Genomic DNA, 19745 nt, shown 5'->3' on the forward strand with positions numbered 1-19745 from the left:
CTACCCGTCTGTTTGTCCCTCCTGTACCGCGTTTGCCCGTACTGCTGTGACCTCTGTTTTGCCTGACTCTGAGTTGTTGTATGGTGTCCTGTCCAATCTGAATACAGGACTCTAAGCCCCGCCCCCTTGCAGTCACATGACCATAGGTCCCGTGCACATTATTCATTTTCAGTGTCCGCAGGTCCTTTGCCTCTTTACCTTCCAGCGCTGACCGGACCCTGACACTATTAGCCTGAAGCACGCATGGTCACCTCTGCTGCCCGTCTCCACAGGTAACTCTTAGCACTGCTTCTGTACTCAGGACACGTGCACTGGCTCTATGAGCAAGTGCAGTGCGGTGTCTCTGACACATATTATAATCTGTGGTCTGGCGAGACCATATAGCTTAACAAAGGACACTAAATGTGCAGAGAATAACTTCAGCAGTATAGCCAGAGATCAAACAAGTCCATAGGCAGAGACCAAACCGGTTTGACTCTGCCCTCGGTTGGCTTCTCCTAGCACAGCTCCACATTTTTTACAGATCAGTTGCTAAGTACACACATAGGAGAGACCTGTCAATCATCTAGCAGCAATGGGAGAAGCTAGCAGAGGGCGGCGCTGAACCTATCTTTGCAAATGGTTCTCGACAAGCTCTTTTAAGTAAATTTTTTTCTGAAACACTGTAAAGGCGTGTACCTGACTGTAAATGTACAGCCAGGCTCTGATTCATGTTGTCCTCAGTTTGGGCAGCATGAATCAACTGACAGGTTTCCTTTAAAGGGAATGAGCTGACATGAGAGCTCACTGTCTGTGCACATTACAGTACCCAGCGTGCAGAGACTAGCACCCCTCCTACAAGTGACAACTCTTGCAGGGGCAGAGCTGGTCTTTGCATGCCAACTAATCTTCTTATAATGTGCACTGATAGTGCGCTCTCATACCTGCTTGTCACTTCTAATGAGAGTCGGCGAGGAAGCGCACTGTCCCTATGCATATTGCACAGTGACATGAAGCAACTGATCATCCATTAGAAATGACAACCAATGCTTGTACAGTAAAGCAAGAACTAGCCTAGCCCTTAAAATGGGCATCACTGATGACGCTTGGTTTCAAACAAGAAGCAGAGACTCTGCCCCCTGCAGCCTCTGCCCCCTGGTGACGCTTCATTTGCGTATCCCTGCTTGTAAGCACCATCAAATAGGAAGTAGTAAAAAAAATAAAAGAATGGTTGGGAATTTTTAATTCAAGTATATTACAAAATAAATTGGATTATGGAATTAAATAGAGAGCTATTTAGGATGAAAATTAATTTGTGTTTCGGACAACCCCTGTAAGCTAAAATTTAGAATAGCATATAACCCCAAAGAACTGGACATCTCACATACAATAAACACGATACACTGTATTTCACATCTTCATTTTATTCCTTTTTTTGTATTTTTATATTGTTTGGTATGGCTTTACAGTCATCGACTGCTCAGAAATGAACATTTTCTCACACACTATAAACAGACAAATGTTTTTTTTTGTGTTTTATTTTCCAACAAAGTACACACGTGCATTTGGTTTAGATTTTTCATGGTTTAATTCTGTATGAGTCAGCTTTATTTTCTTCTATTTTGAAAATTTTTACCCCTCTTATTAATTAAAATAAATTGGGTAACCACACCCTCGAGTAGCAGTTCTGTTCCTCTTGCAATTAATTTTTTTAATTTTTTTAGAGCATGCTATGAAATCCATGCAATCCTTAGTGAATCCAATTGATGTAGAAAAATTTTCGAGGAAAGTGCTGGCACTGAAAGAAAGGGGTCTCAAGAGGAACACATTGTCAAGCTTTTTTGTACCTCCTTTCGCAAGTAGCCAAAACGGAAAACACATTTCTATAGGACTAAACCTCATACAAAGAACCTCATCATGAAATTCAAAATTTCACATTTTGCTATTTTTTTTTTTGCTTGTATCAAGATGATATGACATGTACACGTGACCCTTCAAATTTCCCCCCTTTCATCCTTAACCCTTAGGTTTTCACACCTCCATCTTTAGAGTGAATTTCCAACTTTTTATCATCACATACTTAATAATTCAGAAGGCATTTTTTTCAACTATTTTGGTAAAAAAAGACCCCAAAAATGATATTAAAAGTTGGATATTCATAAAGGTACAGGAAAAAATATAACCATTTTGAAGTAGATCGATGGGTAAAGGTCACTCGAAATCCAAACATCTGGTCAAGTGGTCAACATGTAAGAAATAATGAAGACATCAAGATGATTATAATCGACTAGTGGATATTGCACATCCTCCGATAAGCAATGGCAACATTAAGACATTATCAAGAAATATACTTTTGTAGGACTGAAGATGTATTGAAACAAGAACAGAGTCAGGTGCAGAATTAATATACATTGGTCACCATTACGCACATGGATGGATGGATTTACTGTATCCAATTTTGTTTCTCGTGGTTCTTGAATGACCATGTGTACTCTTTATCATTTTAAGGATATATATAGATATATGTTTGGAATATATATCTCTTCATATTTTAGTAGTATAGTTAGAATAATATCTGTTTCTTAAAAAAAAGAATCTCAATAATACATTTATCTTCAAAGCCATTAGGCACAATGTTGATTAGTAGGCCACAATGTTTAGGAGAAGATTTAGTGGCATTTAGCTGGCATTCATTTTAGTAAAAGAATAAGTTATTTTTTGATCAAATCTATAGGTCAGTAATACCACATCTTCTATACAAACCGTAATCGTGCACTGGACAACAATCATCAGAACCCTTGGATTCACGTCAGGGCTGGAAGACGAACCCTTCGGACAACCGCGATCATTGTCAAACGTAGGACAGCTAACCATATTCTGAAGTCTCGCTCATCATAATACCAATGGTAAACTTACACGGATGGAAAAACCATCAAACACCACTCAATTTTGCATTGTTATCAGCCTCACGCACACAGAATTTACGTTATTACATAAATCAATAGAAAGACAGTCGAAAGAAAAGTGCTTACATCTCATGGCAAGAGTCTACAGAGTTCCCTTGGGTGTCCATGGTCCAACAACTGTTTTACCAAAACAACGATGGTAAATTAAACGTGTGGTACACAATGATCGTCATGAAGCTTATTTTGTGTGTTTTTTTAACAACTTTTTTTTATGTGATCAGTGGTGTTCTCGTGGGAGACACTAAAAAAAAATTAAAAAAAACGAGACGAGCGTTTGTCACTGAGCTATGAAATGACTCGAAAGACCATAGCGGCAATTGCTTTGGCAGTCAAGCACTATGTCCTCCAACCCAGGGAGCAAAATGACGCTGAGAGTAGAGACTTTTTCCTTTACATGCAGATCATTCAGACATAATGTTACTTTGTTGTAAAGATTTAGTGCTGTATTGTTCGTCTCTTCTTTATCACCCATGCTCTGTTTAGTGCATTGCTGGAGTTTGAAATGAGGAGTGACAAGTCAGGCAACATCCAATAACCCAATCCATGGTGGAAAGGCCTGTAAGAGTTCACCATGGCTCGGTTTAGGTTTCATCCAAAATGTGCATGATTACTCTATGGCTTTAAGTAAATCTACATTTGTTGACAGCCTTGTCTTCCTTTTTGTCATTCATGGATGCCCTCCTCAATAAAAAGGTGAGATGAAGAGGAAACCGAGCAAGGCCCAAAGCTCAAATACCTGGAAAGCAAGACAACATTGGTGAGAATTGCACAATTTAAAGAGTTTCATATCAAAGGACAAAGTGCTTATTAACCTAAATTTTTTAGTGGTATATAAAATTACTTCAACCAATTATTTTTATGCATCTATTATAAAATGTTTGTGCTACCAATTTGGTCCCATTCATACAGCTGAGACACAACCTATTTCTGGATTTAAGACAACTGTCTTCAGCCCCTGTTCCCACACCATTTTATTTATATAGAAGATCAGTTTCCCTGGGAGAGATTTGCACCCTTTTAGGCAGTGATACGGTTTTTCTGGATTTTTATATACTGTAGAAGACAATTAGACACGTCAAGAAGAACAAATCAATTTGGGAGAAAATCAAGCTAGACGTGTCACTCGAAGCAAGGATCACCTCACCAAGCTACAATTTCATATGACACATCATACGAAGAGAGCGATCTCTGAAGGGTGACATCATGATCGGAAAAATAGAAGGAGCAAGGCGAAGATGAAGACCAGCAACTCAATGGCTTGATGCTATCAAGATAATGGCAGAGAAGACCATGGTGGACCTATCTAGGCTTACACAAGATCGATCTTCCTACAGATCGTTCATCCATCAAGTCGCCATGGTTTACAATCGAACTCAAGGCCGTTAAATACATAAATTTATAGACTGAGCCCCTATTCTGCAAGTAAAATATCACTCGTAATCTCTGCAAGATTATTTGTTTCCAAGGCTATAGAAACCCCTGTAAACTGATGAATATGGTATACATGAAAAAATTAATTTTCTGCCATCTAATAGCATAAAAAAATGCAGCATTGTGCTTTCAACATAATCCTTTATTAAAAGTCCTCATTTGCAAGTATTTTTTAATTGTTTATTTGCTTCATACATGCAAATGTATGAAGCATAGAAAAGATAATTCTGGCAACTCCCTACTTTTATCCACTTTGGCACATCCTGCACACACTTTGAAAGCTATTCTACATGGAGAATTGAACAGGGCTAGACAATTATGCTCTGAGAAAGAGACCTTTTATCATGAAAGCGCTGTTATCAAAAACCAATTGCGGGATAGGGGTTACAGTAAAATTAATATCAATAATGTATTTCATAAAGTTTTGAATCAACCTAGAAATTTAATGTCACGCACAACTTCCACTAATAAAAAACAGAACCCCTTAACCACTTTATGGCCCACAATATAATCAAACTGTAGCCATTGTAAAGAAATATCTACCTGTGGTGAATCAGGATGACACATTGCAACAAAGGTATTCTAGAAGACGTTCAAGTCTAGCCAACTCCCTTTCTCCCAGCCCCATTCAACAATCTAAAGGCCCCGTCTCACAAAGCGAGATTGTTAGCGAGATCACTGAAACGTCACCGATTTTGTGACGCAACAGCGACCTCGCCAGCGATCTCGCCACATGTGACACATAGCGGCGACCGGGCCCCCGCTGCAATATCGCTGATCGTGCTCGAATGTCCTGGGCCATTTTTTCATCGCTGATGTCCCGCTGGCCAGCATGCATTTTTGTGGTTGACACTGACGAGCGACCTCGTTGGTGACGCAGAACTCAGGGACGCAGGTGTGAGTCGTCAGAAAAGCTGCTGTGTGACAAGGTCCCAACGACCGCCGAGGTCGTTACAAGGATCGCCGTATCGTTGCTGCGTTGCTGAGTAGATCTGACTGCTTGACAGCTTAGTAGCGACCATTTTGCGACGTACCAGCGATCCCTACCAGGTTGTATCGTTGTTGAGATCGCTGGTGCGTCGCGTAGTGTAACGGGACCCTAATACAACTCAGTCATGGCTCACCGGCTTGGGTTTTTACAAATGTGCAGGCAGCAGATGCAATGTCTGCGCATATGCTTTACATAAAACTAAGGTTTTTCAATCAATGAGTAATTCCTATAATATTACATCTTTTATTAATTGCAATACTCAATATGTGGTCCTTTGGATCTGCTGCCTGTCATGTCAAATCAAATACATCGAATGTACTGTCCGTAAGCTTAAAAAGAGGATAGCTGATCATTTAACGAATATTCAAAATTAAAATGCAGCATACTCAGGAGCTGCAAAACATTTTGTAAATACTCACAAAGGGGATGTTTCTCATTTTGCATCTCCCGAGATTTTGATGCCGAGATCTCCATCTACGCATGCGCCGCCCCTACGGCCATTTTCCCGAAGTCCACCGCACAGGAAACCACGGAACTGCAGGGAGCTCTGGCCTTTTACAAAATGTTGGCAGAGACCCCCACAGCACTGCCAGGCACCCCCTCATCCCAACCTGCAGCAACTATACCGGTAAGGTATATACAATTTATAAGACGTACCCCCATTTCCCCAAAAAATTTTTGGGAAAAAAAGTGCATCTTATAATCCTTAAAATACGGTATGTAAGTTCTTTAGCTGAGTGCTTTTGCAAAACTGTTACAAATCAAGGGAAAAGTATCTCAGGGAGGGCAGAGAAAACAGGCCATAGACAATGCAGTAAGTGCATGAAGAGGAAATAACTACAGTACTGGAGCTGTGCTGATATATGAAAGCAAGTAATTACAGAAAACCCCAGATACACACAGACCTCACATCCAGCCTATTTTACTGAGAGAGAAATTACTAATCTGAAACTTGGATCATACTACAAATAGTATTACAGGAGGTCTGAGAAACAATGATGGGATGAAGAAAGCAGACGGAAAATAAGGTAACTAACTACTATCATGTAAAAAAATTCAATGTCAAACTTTTCCACAGCCTTAATGAATTCAAGTGTGGGTGACCACACTGTCTAAAAAAGCAACAGTAAAGACTAATATCTGTGGTCAATAGCAATTATATTGTGCAGCACAGGCCTTGTGCGCTTTTGACGTCCACTCTGATAGAATACTGAATGGCTGCAGCGGTCAAGCTTCATAATAATTTTATGTGACCGCTGTCAAGTACTATCGTGTAATGTTTATTCAGTATGACACGCTTTCACTATACAGTTTCATTACAAAAATGTCCGCTGCATTCCTTGCATCAGCTTTTATACAGGCTTTCAGGCTTTGACAGTTTCAGTTGATTGGCCATGTTATATCATGTGATAAATGCAAACCATTATAGGGAAGTCCTCCTCCTGACCGCTCCCAAGGTCATGTGAGCCTTCTCTGACAATCTTTTTCAAGTTGCAACATGTAAAATGATGGCAGGTAGTTTTTGGAAGTGATTCACGCGAATCTAATCGATTCGCCTGTCTCTGATATTTTCCTGTTACGCTGTTTCTAGGGGAAATATTAATGTGGCATGTGAAGGAAAATCTCATGATTTTTTTTGTCAGATATATACAGAATCTGACAGAAAAAAAAAACGTATATGCCTCCAAGTGAGATTGGAGTCACACGGGAATGTTCCAGACTGCTATTGGCGTGGTGTCTCGGCACAGCAGAAAATCTTTTTTTTCCCTCTGTGATCCAGGCCGGTATCATTTTTATTACATAATGTACTGTAATTCGTCTGTATGTAAGCTTTACAGGCATTTCGCGCTATGGTTACCATAGCAACCCGAGCCGGTTCATCATCAATGGGATAATGGCAAAGTATTTGTGACTTGCCTTCCACAGATAAATGTCTGTTGTGGTTCGAAGCATTCATCTTCATACATTTCATTTGGAGGCTAATGGATTATTCTTCATCACGAGGTTAGTCAAATGTTACATCATACAGATTCTGCTCTTATAAATCTTGATTAAAGAAGATTTGCATTAAGAATCCTCCGAGGAAGCTCAGGTTCATGTCGGCTCATTGGAGAAAGGACTCCGGAAAAAAAATGAAAACGTAGCTTTTGGATGTTTATGAAGAAAATTAAGGTTTTTTTTTATAGCTCAGGCTCAGTGCTGCTCGGTCGTCATCACCAGGTAAGTAGAAAACCGTAGGGGATTGCCAAAAAGATTATCTTTTTTTCTTAAGTAACTAGATCTTCATGACTTTTGGGGAGAATTTCCAGGTTTTGCCTGGAATTAAAATCACTTTTTGTTCAGTTTTTTTAAATGATTGCAGAAACCCCTATAGTGGTAAGTAAAGTGCGTGGGAACCTAATGATAAGTTTTAGAAGCTCCCTGTAGTCGTTAGAAAAGAGCGTAGGAACCTAATGATAAGTTTGTGAAACCCCTTTTAGTCATAAGAAAAGAGCGTAGGAACCTAATGATAAGTTGGCAAAACCCACTGGCGAAACCCGCTGGCGAAACCTCCGATAGTGGTAAGTAAAGTGCGTGGCAACCTAATGATAGGTTTAGGAAACCCCCTTCAGTCGTAAGAAAAATTCAATCAATTTTGATGTGGTCAGGGAAATAATTCAAGAGGAGCTTAAAAAAAAAAGATCTATAAAACAGTTACCAACACCCCAACAGACCATCAGAATGAGCTTACTGACAGAATCCCAGGTATCTCATTCTGCGGCCAGCAATAGACAAAGCAACACTAAGGCTGTGGAGGGCAAACGTGCAAATTTTTTTATGAAACCAAGTACCAAAAAAAAAAATTGTCCTAACAATAAATTAAAAAAATAAGCACAAATTAATAAATAAAAATAATAATAATACATAAAATAAATACATAAATAATATAATTAAAATAAATGTATAATTATTAATTATTATTATTATTATTATTATTAATAATAATGATAATAATAATAATAAATACACATTACCAATTAAAAACTGTCCATAGGGGGACATGTTTTAATTAAAAATCCCCTAAAAGAGTATTAAAAATGTGTTTTCAAAAATATAGAACCATTTAAAAAATTGATTTGAGCAGAAAAACATTGCTACAAATTTTGCAAAAAATTCATATTGGCCAGAATCTGAATTTTTTTTCCTTTGTCTGAATCTAGCAAAATAGTGGCAGAATAACAATTTACTGGATTATTAAAGGGCCAGGAAGGTTTAAAATAATAAAATATTACACTGGCCCTCATCTGTCCCACTGAGCGGTGCCACTATATCCCTGTTGTTTTTTTTCGTCTTGTCTTCACTGGGCTGTATTTTCGCACCTTCCGGCCATCTTTGGCATCTTCCAGAGCTCACCATCGGCATGACCTCACGGAGCTTAGTTGTCATGATCCAGGACTGATCTGACAAATTAAATGGTCAAGTAACGTTTTTTTTTCCTTTACCTGTGCTAAAGGTTGTTTTGCCCCCGGTGGCCATTAGGATTATCGCACTGTGGTATGGTTTGTTCTAAGTTTTCCCCCTGGTGGTGGTGAGCGTCATTGCACTCTGTTTCTTTAGTTTAGTGCACATGATAGAATACAGGTGTGATTGCTGGCTCTGCTATAAAGAGTCTCAGGTGTTGCAATCAGCGTTGGTGATATTGTTGGGCTTTTGCAACCATGATGGGTGAAGGAAGGAGCTGAGGAGAGTCCTGGAGTGGCAACTATGGTGTCAGCGAGGAGTTCATGTAAAGCATGGTGGAGTGTCAGCTATGGTGTCAGCGAGGAGTTCGTGTAAAGCATGGTGGCGTGGCAGCTATGGTGTCAGTGAAGAATTCTTGCAAAGCTTGGTGGAGTGGCAGCTATGGTGTAGAGCTACACTCAGTTGCTGGACTCTTTTGCTGGAAGCTGCACTCAGATGCTTGACTCCGTTGCTGGACAGCTGCACTCAGTTGCTGCACTCTGTTGCTGGAAGCTGCACTCAGGTGCTGGACTCTGTTGCTGGACAGCTGCACTCAGGTGCTGGACGCCATTGCTGGACAGCTGCACCCAGGTGTTGGACACGGTGGGAGGAAGATGTACTCAGGTGTTGGACTCTGTTGAATGGAGCAAGTGAATCAGAGCAAAGCTAAGTGTTTCCCTGTTTGTCACTTTTCCTCATGTTGGTGTTAGTACAGCGGTGGGGCCAATGCCTGCGCCACCCAGCTCCCTAGTAAGGGATAGGTGTAGGGTGTGCTAGGGCGACAGGTATCCTGAGCGGCGCCCTGTGCGGAACCAGCATAGGGAACGTTAGGAGCGTTAGGGACACTGACTCAGGGGAGTGCAGGAGGTCTCCACGTCCCCTGTCCCTATCGCAGGGCCCACCATTGTAAATGTTTCCCTATCCCCTGTGCCTGGTTGTATTAGTTACCGGCCTATGGGCCGCGTCACACTGGACAATTACACGTGCCGTGTCCTGTTGTATTAGTTACCGGCCTGCTGGCCATGTCACACAGGACTGGGCACGTGACACTAGTTAGTGCACTGGTACCAAAGGTTGTCAGTGCTGGAAAGGGTCAAAAATGGCCGAATGCCAAGATATGCTGAAGACCGCCCAGTGAAGACAGGACTGGAACAGTGATGCCCAGAACAGTGATACCTCTGTTTTGCTATGTGGTCTGTAGAGACCCTTAAAAATAATAATGCCCATTTAATCAAATTTCCTTGACAAAATTTGAGTGAATCCACCAGTTTTTCCAGATTCACTCATTTCTACTATATGTGAAATACTTATCTCATACTGACTTCAATCTAAATTATCCTCCGGAGCTGAATTCATAATTCTGCACTCCTCAGAGATTAAATCCTTCAACATCTGCAGGAGTCTTGCTTTATCTTTTATACCAGGCTCTGAAGAGTAATCTAATCTTGAGAAAACTGAATGCCCCCCCCCATCCCTCCCCATGTATTACTGGATATTAGTTAAGTTGTTAAGGGCTAAAATGCAATCATAAGAAATATATATATATATATATATATATATATATATATATATATATATTTTATATGTAGAAAAAGTAAAAAAAATTGTCAAAAGATCAAAAATTTCAGAGAAATGTGCAGAATAAAAAGCCTACTTATGAACAAAATAGGAAACGCGATGCATTTCCTTCCTCTGCGAAGGATGAAAGACATGTGTAACTTTGATAACTTGTGTAATTGTTGTCAAGCAAATTTTTCGCTTTGTTCTCAGTACACTCAAAAATAAAAGTCACTGAAGAAAATCCAAGAACAAAACATCAATTACGGCAGCAAGATCAAAACCGCAACCAAATCTAGAGGAGCGTTACACGGAAAAGTGAAAGCTAAGAAGCCGACATTGAAGCCAAGAACACTAGGAAAAGAACCAAGGTCTGATCGGCAGGGTAGAAACATTGGGTCACGCGCCTTAAAAAGGAGGTTCTTGGGGCCACTAAATGCCTAATATCGGATACAAAAAATCCCTATAGTGTATAAGCTATAATTTCAAACTTTCACAAAGCGTCCAGGAGATTCTTGGAAGAAGGGGAAACCACTTTGATGACTTGGTAGATCTTCCGATCAAGTCAAAACCTCCCCAAAAAAATCTTGTGTAAAATAGCACTTCCTGAAGGTTTCTTGTTCTTGAGCCTGTTATTAGAGTGAACATCGGAATAAAAATCAAATGCAAAGGGGGCACGGTCTTTACAGTAAAAGGGGGTAGAACAATGGATGACTCCTGCTCGAGAAATCATTAGAAAAGTTGGCAAACCTGATCTAATCAGAAGGTCATGGTCCACATTGCCAAATGGCAACATTTCTCTGAAATTTTTGATCTTTTGACAATTTTTTTTATTTTTTTCCACATATAAAAAGTATATATTTCTTATAATTGCATATGGGACACTGTATGGAAAGGATATTTCAATTATAAATTATATATTGATACATGCCCAACTTTATTTTCCTACATTCTCAGGAAAATCATAAGGACAAAAAAAATCAAGGGCCCCTTATTAAAATTGGAGACATAAAAGAATAGTGTAGGCAACAGGACCTTGCAGGTGGCATGTTACAAGATTGATGTACCAAGGTGCAACAATTTAATTAAATATAATCCACCGCTGTAATCGCCAGCGATCACTTGTAATTTGCTGGGAACCTGAACGTAGAAGAAAGAAAAATGACATTTAAGTTAAAGGACGGTTTAGGTAAAACATGAAAAAACAGTAATCTATATCTATGTACAGTGGATAACAAGGGATTGATTACAATAGATGATGCCACAGCTCACCTCCTCCTCCTCTACAATAACTGCTAACACCTATATATACAGTAGAGAACACAGGATCCACCATTCACAATAGGTGATATCACAGCTCACCTCCTCCTCCTGTACAATGACTCATAACACCTCTATATACAGTAGATAACACAGGTTCCACCATTCACAATAGGTGGTGTCACAGCTCACCTCCTCCTCCTGTACAATGACTGATAACACCTCTATATACAGTAGAGAACACAGGATCCACCATTCACAATAGGTGGTGTCACAGCTCACCTCCTCCTTCTGTATAATGACTGATAACACCTCTATATACAGTAGATAATACAGGATCCACCATTCACAATAGGTGATGTCACAGCTCACCTTCTTCTCATCCTGTACAATGACTGGTAACACCTCTATATACAGTAGATAACAGGATCCACCATTCACAATAGGTGGTGTCACAGCTCACCTCCTCCTCCTGTACAATGACTGATAACACCTCTATATACAGTAGAGAACACAGGATCCATCATTCACAATAGATGATGTCACAGCTCACCTCCTCCTCCAGCATACTGACAGATGACACCTCTACATACAGTAGATAGCATAGAATCCAGCATTTTGATAGCTGATGTCACAGTTCACCTCCTCCTCTTCCCTTCACAGTCACCTTTGTCTATATTAGAGCATGCTCAGATAGCACTTCCATACAAACAAATAGGGTTTGAGTCAGTCTATTTGAAAAACATTGTAAAAATTACAAGGATTTTTTATAATTTAGACAGTGAAAGAAAACAAATTCTTAAAATTCATAAAAAATATTTTAACCAGAAAAACTTGATGTACATAGGCAATTTCAAAATAACACATTTACTAAAAATCATCCTATCATTTCAAAATTACGATTTTTATGTTGCAAGTGTATGAGCAGATATTGATATAGAGCGACATATTAAGATTAGGCAGATAACATATTTCTTCCTATTTCTATATAATCAATAATACTGGGACAGTAATCTGGCTTTAAATTCTGCGCGCTCACATTCTGTGCACTCTATCAGGCGATGACTTCTCCATTCTGTGCATTCATGTACAACATTATATACCGGCAGATGACAAATAGAAAGTAAATACTGCATGAAGCTGTAGATTTACACATTAAGAGGCCGGAAAGTGAACGCAGTCGTGTTTATTCATACAGGAGAACTAATCAAGGTACTTGCGGCCCCAGAATTTGCAATTAGCAGCGCTCATTACTGTCCCCAGACAGGGCCATTAATAAAGCATTGAACAGAATTATGAAAGAATCAGTGTGTTAGAGGGGAAAAAGAAAAACGATGCAGGAGCAATAATACCCATTGTAGAGGCGTCACTGAGCGCGCGATGAATGTCCCCGACCGGTACATTGGGTGTAGTAGGATCTGTCGATGACCCCATCTAGATTAGAATGAACGCACAGTTGTGCTCAAAAGTTTACATACCCCAGTGGAATTTTTGCTTTCTTGGCCTTTTTTCAGAGAATATGTATGATAACACCAAAACTTTTTATCCACTCATGGTTAGTGGTTGGGTGAAGTCATTTATTGTCAAACTACTGTGTTTTGGCTTTTTAAATCATAATGACAATTCAAAACATCCAAATGACCCTGAACAAAAGTTTACATACCCCATTTCTTAATACTGTGTATTGCCCCCTCTAACATCAATAACAGCTTGAAGTCTTTTGTGGTAGTTGTGGATGAGGTTCTTTATTTTCTCAGATGGTAAAGCTGCCCACTCTTCTTGGCAAAAAACCTCCAGTTCCTGTAAATTCCTAGGCTGTCTAGCATGAACTGCGCACTTGAGATCTCCCCAGAGCGGCTCAATGATATTGAGGTCAGGAGACTGAGATGGCCACTCCAGAACCTTCACTTTGTTCTGCTGTAGCCAATGACAGGTCGACTTGGCCTTGTGTTTTGGATCATTGTCATGTTAGAACATCCAAGGACATCCCATGTGCAGCAGTATTTGCTGATAACGTGCTGTATTCATCTTTCCTTCAACTTTGACCAAGTTTCCTGTGCCTTTGTAGCTCACACATCCCCAAGACATCAGCAATCCACCTCCATGCTTTACAGTAGAAATGGTGTTCATTTCATCATAGGCCTTGTTGACCTCTCTCCAAATGTAACATTCATGGTTATAGCCAAAAAGTTCAATTTTGGTCTCATCATTCCAAATTACCTTGTTCCAAAAATTTTGAGGCTTGTCTCTATGCTGGTTTGCATATTTTAGACGAGATACAATAATTTGTGAGATTTGTGCAGTAATGGCTTTCTTCTGGCGACTTGACCATGCAGCCCATTTTTCTTCAAGTGCCTCCTTATTGTGCATCTTGAAACTTGCCACACTGCTAGTTTTCAGAGAGTCGAGTATTTCAGCTGATGTTATTTGTGGGTTTTTCTTTGCATCCCGAACAATTTTCCTGGCAGTTATGGACAAAATGTTTGTTGATCTACCTGACCGTGGTTTTGTTTTTAAGGAGCCCCAAATTTTCCATTTGTTAATCACAGTTTGAACACTGCTGACTGGCATTATCAATTCCTTGAATATCTTTTTGTATCCCTTTCCTGTTTTATACAGTTCAACTACCTTTTCCCATAGATCCATTGACAATTCTTTTGCTTTCCCCATGATTCACAATCCAGAAATGTCAGTGGCTAGATGAACGATGCAAGAGTCTGTCTGGATCCCAGAAACTTACTCAGCTTTTATGCAAACACACTAGTTACATGTAAACAGGTCACAGGTGAGGATGTTACCTTTAGTAGCCATTCAAACCCATTTGTGTCAACTTTTGTGCATGTTATCAGGCCAAAATCACCAGGGTATGTAAACTTTTGATCAGGGTCATTTGGATGTTTTGGGCTGTCATTATGATTTAAAAAGAAAAAACACAGTAGTTTGATAATAAATGGTTTCACCCAACCACTAACCAGCTGCTCTTCCTACCATAACAAAGAGAAGACAGTGCCAAAAACTAAGTTTTATTCACGGCCTAAATCGGAGTTTCTTGACTCCAACTCAACAGCTGAATATTTCCAATATATCCGTCTCTTGACCTTTATTCTTCCTTTTATTTTTGAACCTTTGTGAATTTTGCTCTGAAGCCCAATTTCTTTTTTTTATGCCCTAGAAAGCGTTACCTATTTCTGATCTTAGATCGTTGGCGGGTTTCTTCCTGTAATGATCAGGGATTGCGGGGGGGGGGGGGGGTTGATAGAACCAGAGCCTTTGCTTCTTTGTTTGCATCGAGTAACCTCACGCTTCAAGAGAAATCAATTTTTCCAATTCAATTCGTTAATTTAAGACCTTTAACAATTTATTTTGATCTATTGAACTGTAAAGGATGAATTAAGTCCTGCAGTGTGAAGTACGACAACTGCATCACGATACATTATATTGTTCGGCTCGTGACCTTAGATAACAGTATTAGAGACCTCACAGTTTTGCTTGTGGTCATTGGATATTGCGCACTGGTTTAAAGGCACAGAGTTCCCTTTAATGAGTTAATGAAAGCCAAACTTAATATACACAATTCTTAAGCCAAAAAATATCTTCTTCTTTGCCTATTGTACATCCCAAATAAAAGTCCCCTATATTGTCTAAGTAAGATCGCCATACTAGGTCGAATAAAGTTCACAAAGCAAAATCCCTAACATGACAATATCATAGTGGTCTGGTGCCATGTAGTTCCCAGATAACAATGCCCGACTACCACTGTCTTATTGGTATAAATCTAAGAAGGGAGAGAGGGATGTATATATGATACAGCAATGGCCGAATAATATGGCCACATAATGCACACATATATTTGTCAAATCCTAGAATGTTAGAGTCGAAAGGGACATCCAGGGTCATTGTGTCCAACCCCCTGCTCAATGCAGGACTTGCTAAACGTTCTGATATCACAACCATTACTATAAAACAACATAACATAGAGTAGACTACATTGACCCTTTAGAAGGTATGTACCAAAATTAGAAGTAACCCCCTATTCATAGGATAGGGTATGCGTTCTGATCGCTGGAGGTTCAACCATTGGGAACCTAGAAATCTTGACAAGGTCTTTGGCACTCCCATTAAAGTTTTTTCTGAAACTGTCTCTTAAGTATGTCACAGCACTGAAGTCTCCTTACTTCCTGGTCTCTGGTAGGGTGGGATCTTCTCCTTGAGTTCAGGTCAATAGCAAAGCTGTAGTATTAGTAGAAGTATAAAGCTCAGCACAAGCTCTGCTGTAACACATTCAGCTATCAGAGGTTTGTTCTGAGGTCTACACTGAAATTACAGTATTTGCATATAAGGAAAATAATGAATTTAACATATACTGTACATGGCCCATATCTAACAAATTCTCCTGACATCTTCTGGAAAGCAGCACTTCTTGGAGATTTCTTGTGTATGACACCAATAATCTGTCAAAGGGATGAGGTTACTGGAAAAGGTAGCTTAACCCCTTAACGACCACCGATACACCATTCAACGGCGGCAGTTAAGGGTACTTAAACCACAGCACCATTAATTAACAACGCTGTGGAAAAAGTGTATAGCGCCCCTCAAAGTCAGATAATCTCTGGGTTTTCAGCTGCTGGGGGTAGCCGAGAACATGATTCAGATCGGTTTTTACAGACCCTGCTTTTGCGATCGCCGTTATTAACCATATAATGGCGACCGCAAAAAAAAAAAGTCAGATGTGCCATTTAATTTCTCTCTCCTCCGATGTGATCGCACATCAGAGAAGAGAGAAATAGGGTCCCTGATCCCCCGGTCCCTCCCGATGCTCCTCGGTCCTCGTGCTTCCCCTCCGTGGGCGCCGCCATCTTCTTCCGGGAAGAAAATGGCGGGCGCATGCGTAGTGCGCCCGCCAAGATCTGCAGGATGGCACCCGGCAACAATTGGAAGATTTTTCTTATTGGTTCATTTTGGTCAATGTGATAGACCCCATCACACTGATCAAAATAAAAAAAAATAGTGAATAACACCCCCCTTTATCACCCCCTTAGTTAGGGAAAAGTAATGAAATAAAGAAAATATACTTATTTTCATTTTTCCATTGGTGTTAGAGTTAGGCTAAAGTTAGAGTTATGGTTGGAATTAGGGTTAGGGTTGGAATTAGGATTAGGGTTGGAATTTGGGTTAGGGTTGAAATTAAAGTTACGGATGGAATTAGGGTTAGGGTTGGAATTAGGTTTAGGGATTGCGGTTGGGATTAGGGATAGGGGTGTATTGGAGTTAGGCTTGTGGTTAGGGTTATGGTTGGGATTGGGGTTAGGTTTGTGGTTAGGGTTGGGATTAGGGTTGTGGTTAGGGTTATGGTTAGGGGTGTGTTGGGGGTAGGGTTGTGGTTAGGGGTGTGTTGCGGTTAGGGTTGTGGTTAGGGTTGGGATTAGGGGTAGGGGTGTGTTGATGTTAGGTTTGTAGTTAGAGTTATGGTTAGGTTTGGGATTAGGATTAGGGGTGTGTTGGGGTTAGGGTTGGAGTTACAATTGAGGGGTTTCCACTGGTTAGGTACATCAGGGGGTCTCCAAATGTGACATAATGCCACCATTGATTCCAGCCCATCTTGCATTCAAAAAGTCAAACGTGCTCCCTCCCTTCCGAGCCCCGACGTGTGCCCAAACAGTGGTCTACCCCAACATATGGAGCATCATCGTACTCAGCACAAATTGCACACCAACTTTGGGGGTCTAAATTCTCCTGTTACTCTTGGGAAAATAAAAAAATTGGGGGCTAAAAAATCATTTTTGTGGAAAAAAAACGATTTTTTTATTTTCAAGGCTCTGCGTTATAAACTTCTGTAAAGCACTTAGGGGATCAATGTGCTCACCACAAATCTAGATAAGCAACTTGGGGGGGTCTAGTTTCCAAAATGGGGTTACATGTGGGGGGTTCTACTGCTTAGGCATATCAGGAGCTCTGCAAATGCAACATGATGCTCGCAGACCATTCCATCAAAGTCTGCATTCCAAAATGGCGCTCCTTCCAAGCTCTGCCATGCACCCAAACAGTGGTTTACCCCACATATGGGGTATCAGCGTACTCAGGACAAATTGCACAACAACCTTTGTGGTCCAATTTCTCTGTTACCCTTGTGAAAATAAAAAATAGTGGACTAAAAAATCATTTTTGAGGAAAAAATTATTTTTTTATTTTCACGGCTCTGCGTTATAAACTTCTGTGAAGCACTTGGGGGATCAAAGTGCTCACCACACATCTAAATAAGCTCCTTAAGGGTTCTAGTTTCCAAAATGGTGTCCCTTGTTGGGGGGTTCCACTGTTTAGGCACATCAGGGGCTCTCCAAATGCGACATGGCGTCCGATCTCAATTCCAAATAATTTTGCACTGAAAAAGTCAAACGTCGCTCCTTCCGTTCCAAGCCCTGCTATGTGCCCAAACAGTGGTTTACCCCCACATATGGGGTATCGGCGTATGCACGAGAAATTGCACAACAAATTTTGTTGTTCATTTTCTCTTCTTACACTTGTGAAAATAAAAAAAAAATGGTTCTGAAGTAAAATGTTTGTAAAAAAAAGTTAAATGTGAAATTCCACATTGCTTCAGTTCCTGTGAAGCACATAAAGGGTTAATAAACTTCTTGAATGTGGTTTTGAGCACCTTGAGGGGTGCAGTTTTTAAAATGGTGTCATTTTTGGGTATTTTCTGCCATATAGACCCCTCAAAGTGACTTCAATGTGATGTGCTCACTAAAAAAATGGTTTTGTAAATTTTGTTGTAAAAATGAGAAATCACTGGTAAACTTTTAACCCTCATAAGTTCCTAAAAAAAAAAAAATTGTTTCCAAAATTGTGCTTTTGTAAAGTATACATGTGTGAAATGTTATTTATTAAGTATTTTGTGTAACATATCTCTCTGGCATGCAAATTAAAAGTTTGAAAATTGTAAAAATTTTCGCCATATTTCCATTTTTATAGTAAATAAACGTAAGTCATATTGAAGAAATTTTACCATTAACATGAAGTAAAATACGGTATGTCATGAAAAAAACAATCTCAGAATCAGTGGGATCCGTTAAAGTGTTCCAGAGTTATAACCTCATCAAGTGACAGTGATCACTTGATGAGGTAAGCTGCAAATTGGCTCCATCACTGAGTGTGAGTGTTGATCGAGTGCTTCAACCAACAAGCCTGATGGATGAGAATTCTCAAAACTTGGAAAAATAAGTCTGTGATCCAGCCATCGAAATTCCCTTTGAACAATATGGATTGATGACCAACATCAAGAGTCCTCTCTTCTTGAAAAATGACATACAGTGTGTATGTAAAGTATTCATACCCCTTTACATTTTTCACTCTTTGTTTCATTGCAGCCATCTGGTAAATTTAAAAAAGTTCCTTTTTTTATTTAATGTACACTCTGTACCCCATCTTGACTGAAAAAAAACGGAAATGTAGAATTTTTTGCAAATTCATTAAAAAAGAAAAGCTGAAATATCACCTGGTCATAAGTATTCAGACCCTTTGCTCAGTATTGAGTAGAAGCAGCCTTTTGAGCTAGTACAGTCATGATTCTTCTTGGGAATGATGCAACAAGTTTTTCACACCTGGATTTGGGCATCCTCTGCCATTCGTCCTTGCAGATCGTCTCTAGTTCCATCAGATTGGATGGTGAATGTTGGTGGACAGTCATTTTCAGGTCTCTCCAGAGATGCTCAATTGGGTTTAGGTCAGAGCTCTGGCTGGGCCAGTCAGGAAAGGTCAAAGAGTTGTTCTGAAGCCACTCCTTTGTTATTTTAGCTGTATGCTTAGGGTCATTCTCTTGTTGGAAGGTGAACTTCAGCCAAGTCTAAGGTCCAGAGCACTCTGGAATAGGGTTTCATTCAGGATATCTCTGTACTTGGCCGAATTCATGTTTCCTTCAATTGCAACCAGTCGTCCTGTCCCTGCAGCTGAACAACACCCCCATAGCATGATGCTGCCACCACCATGTTTTACTTTTGGGATTGTATTGGGCAGGTGATGAGTAGTGCCTGGTTTTCTCCACACATACCACTTAGAACTTTTTGGTGATAATTTTATCTTCGTCT

At 40.0% G+C, this 19745-nt stretch overlaps 1 protein-coding gene across 2 annotated transcripts in view; it reads right to left on the reverse strand.

The window, feature by feature from the left end:
* Nucleotides 1-1383: 1383 nt before the first annotated feature.
* The window catches only part of SYT3 (synaptotagmin 3), a 315149-nt gene continuing 296787 nt past the window's right edge, over nucleotides 1384-19745 (reverse strand). For both annotated transcript variants that reach the window (XM_073570816.1, XM_073570817.1), the window contains one exon: nucleotides 1384-3681. The gene's annotated coding sequence lies outside the window, so the exon portion shown is untranslated. The remainder of the gene's footprint in view (nucleotides 3682-19745) is intronic.

The sequence above is a fragment of the Dendrobates tinctorius genome, unplaced genomic scaffold (genome assembly GCF_039654945.1).
Source record: "Dendrobates tinctorius isolate UK_male_01 unplaced genomic scaffold, ASM3965494v1 ptg000028l, whole genome shotgun sequence".
Classification (NCBI taxonomy): Eukaryota; Metazoa; Chordata; class Amphibia; order Anura; family Dendrobatidae; genus Dendrobates; species Dendrobates tinctorius.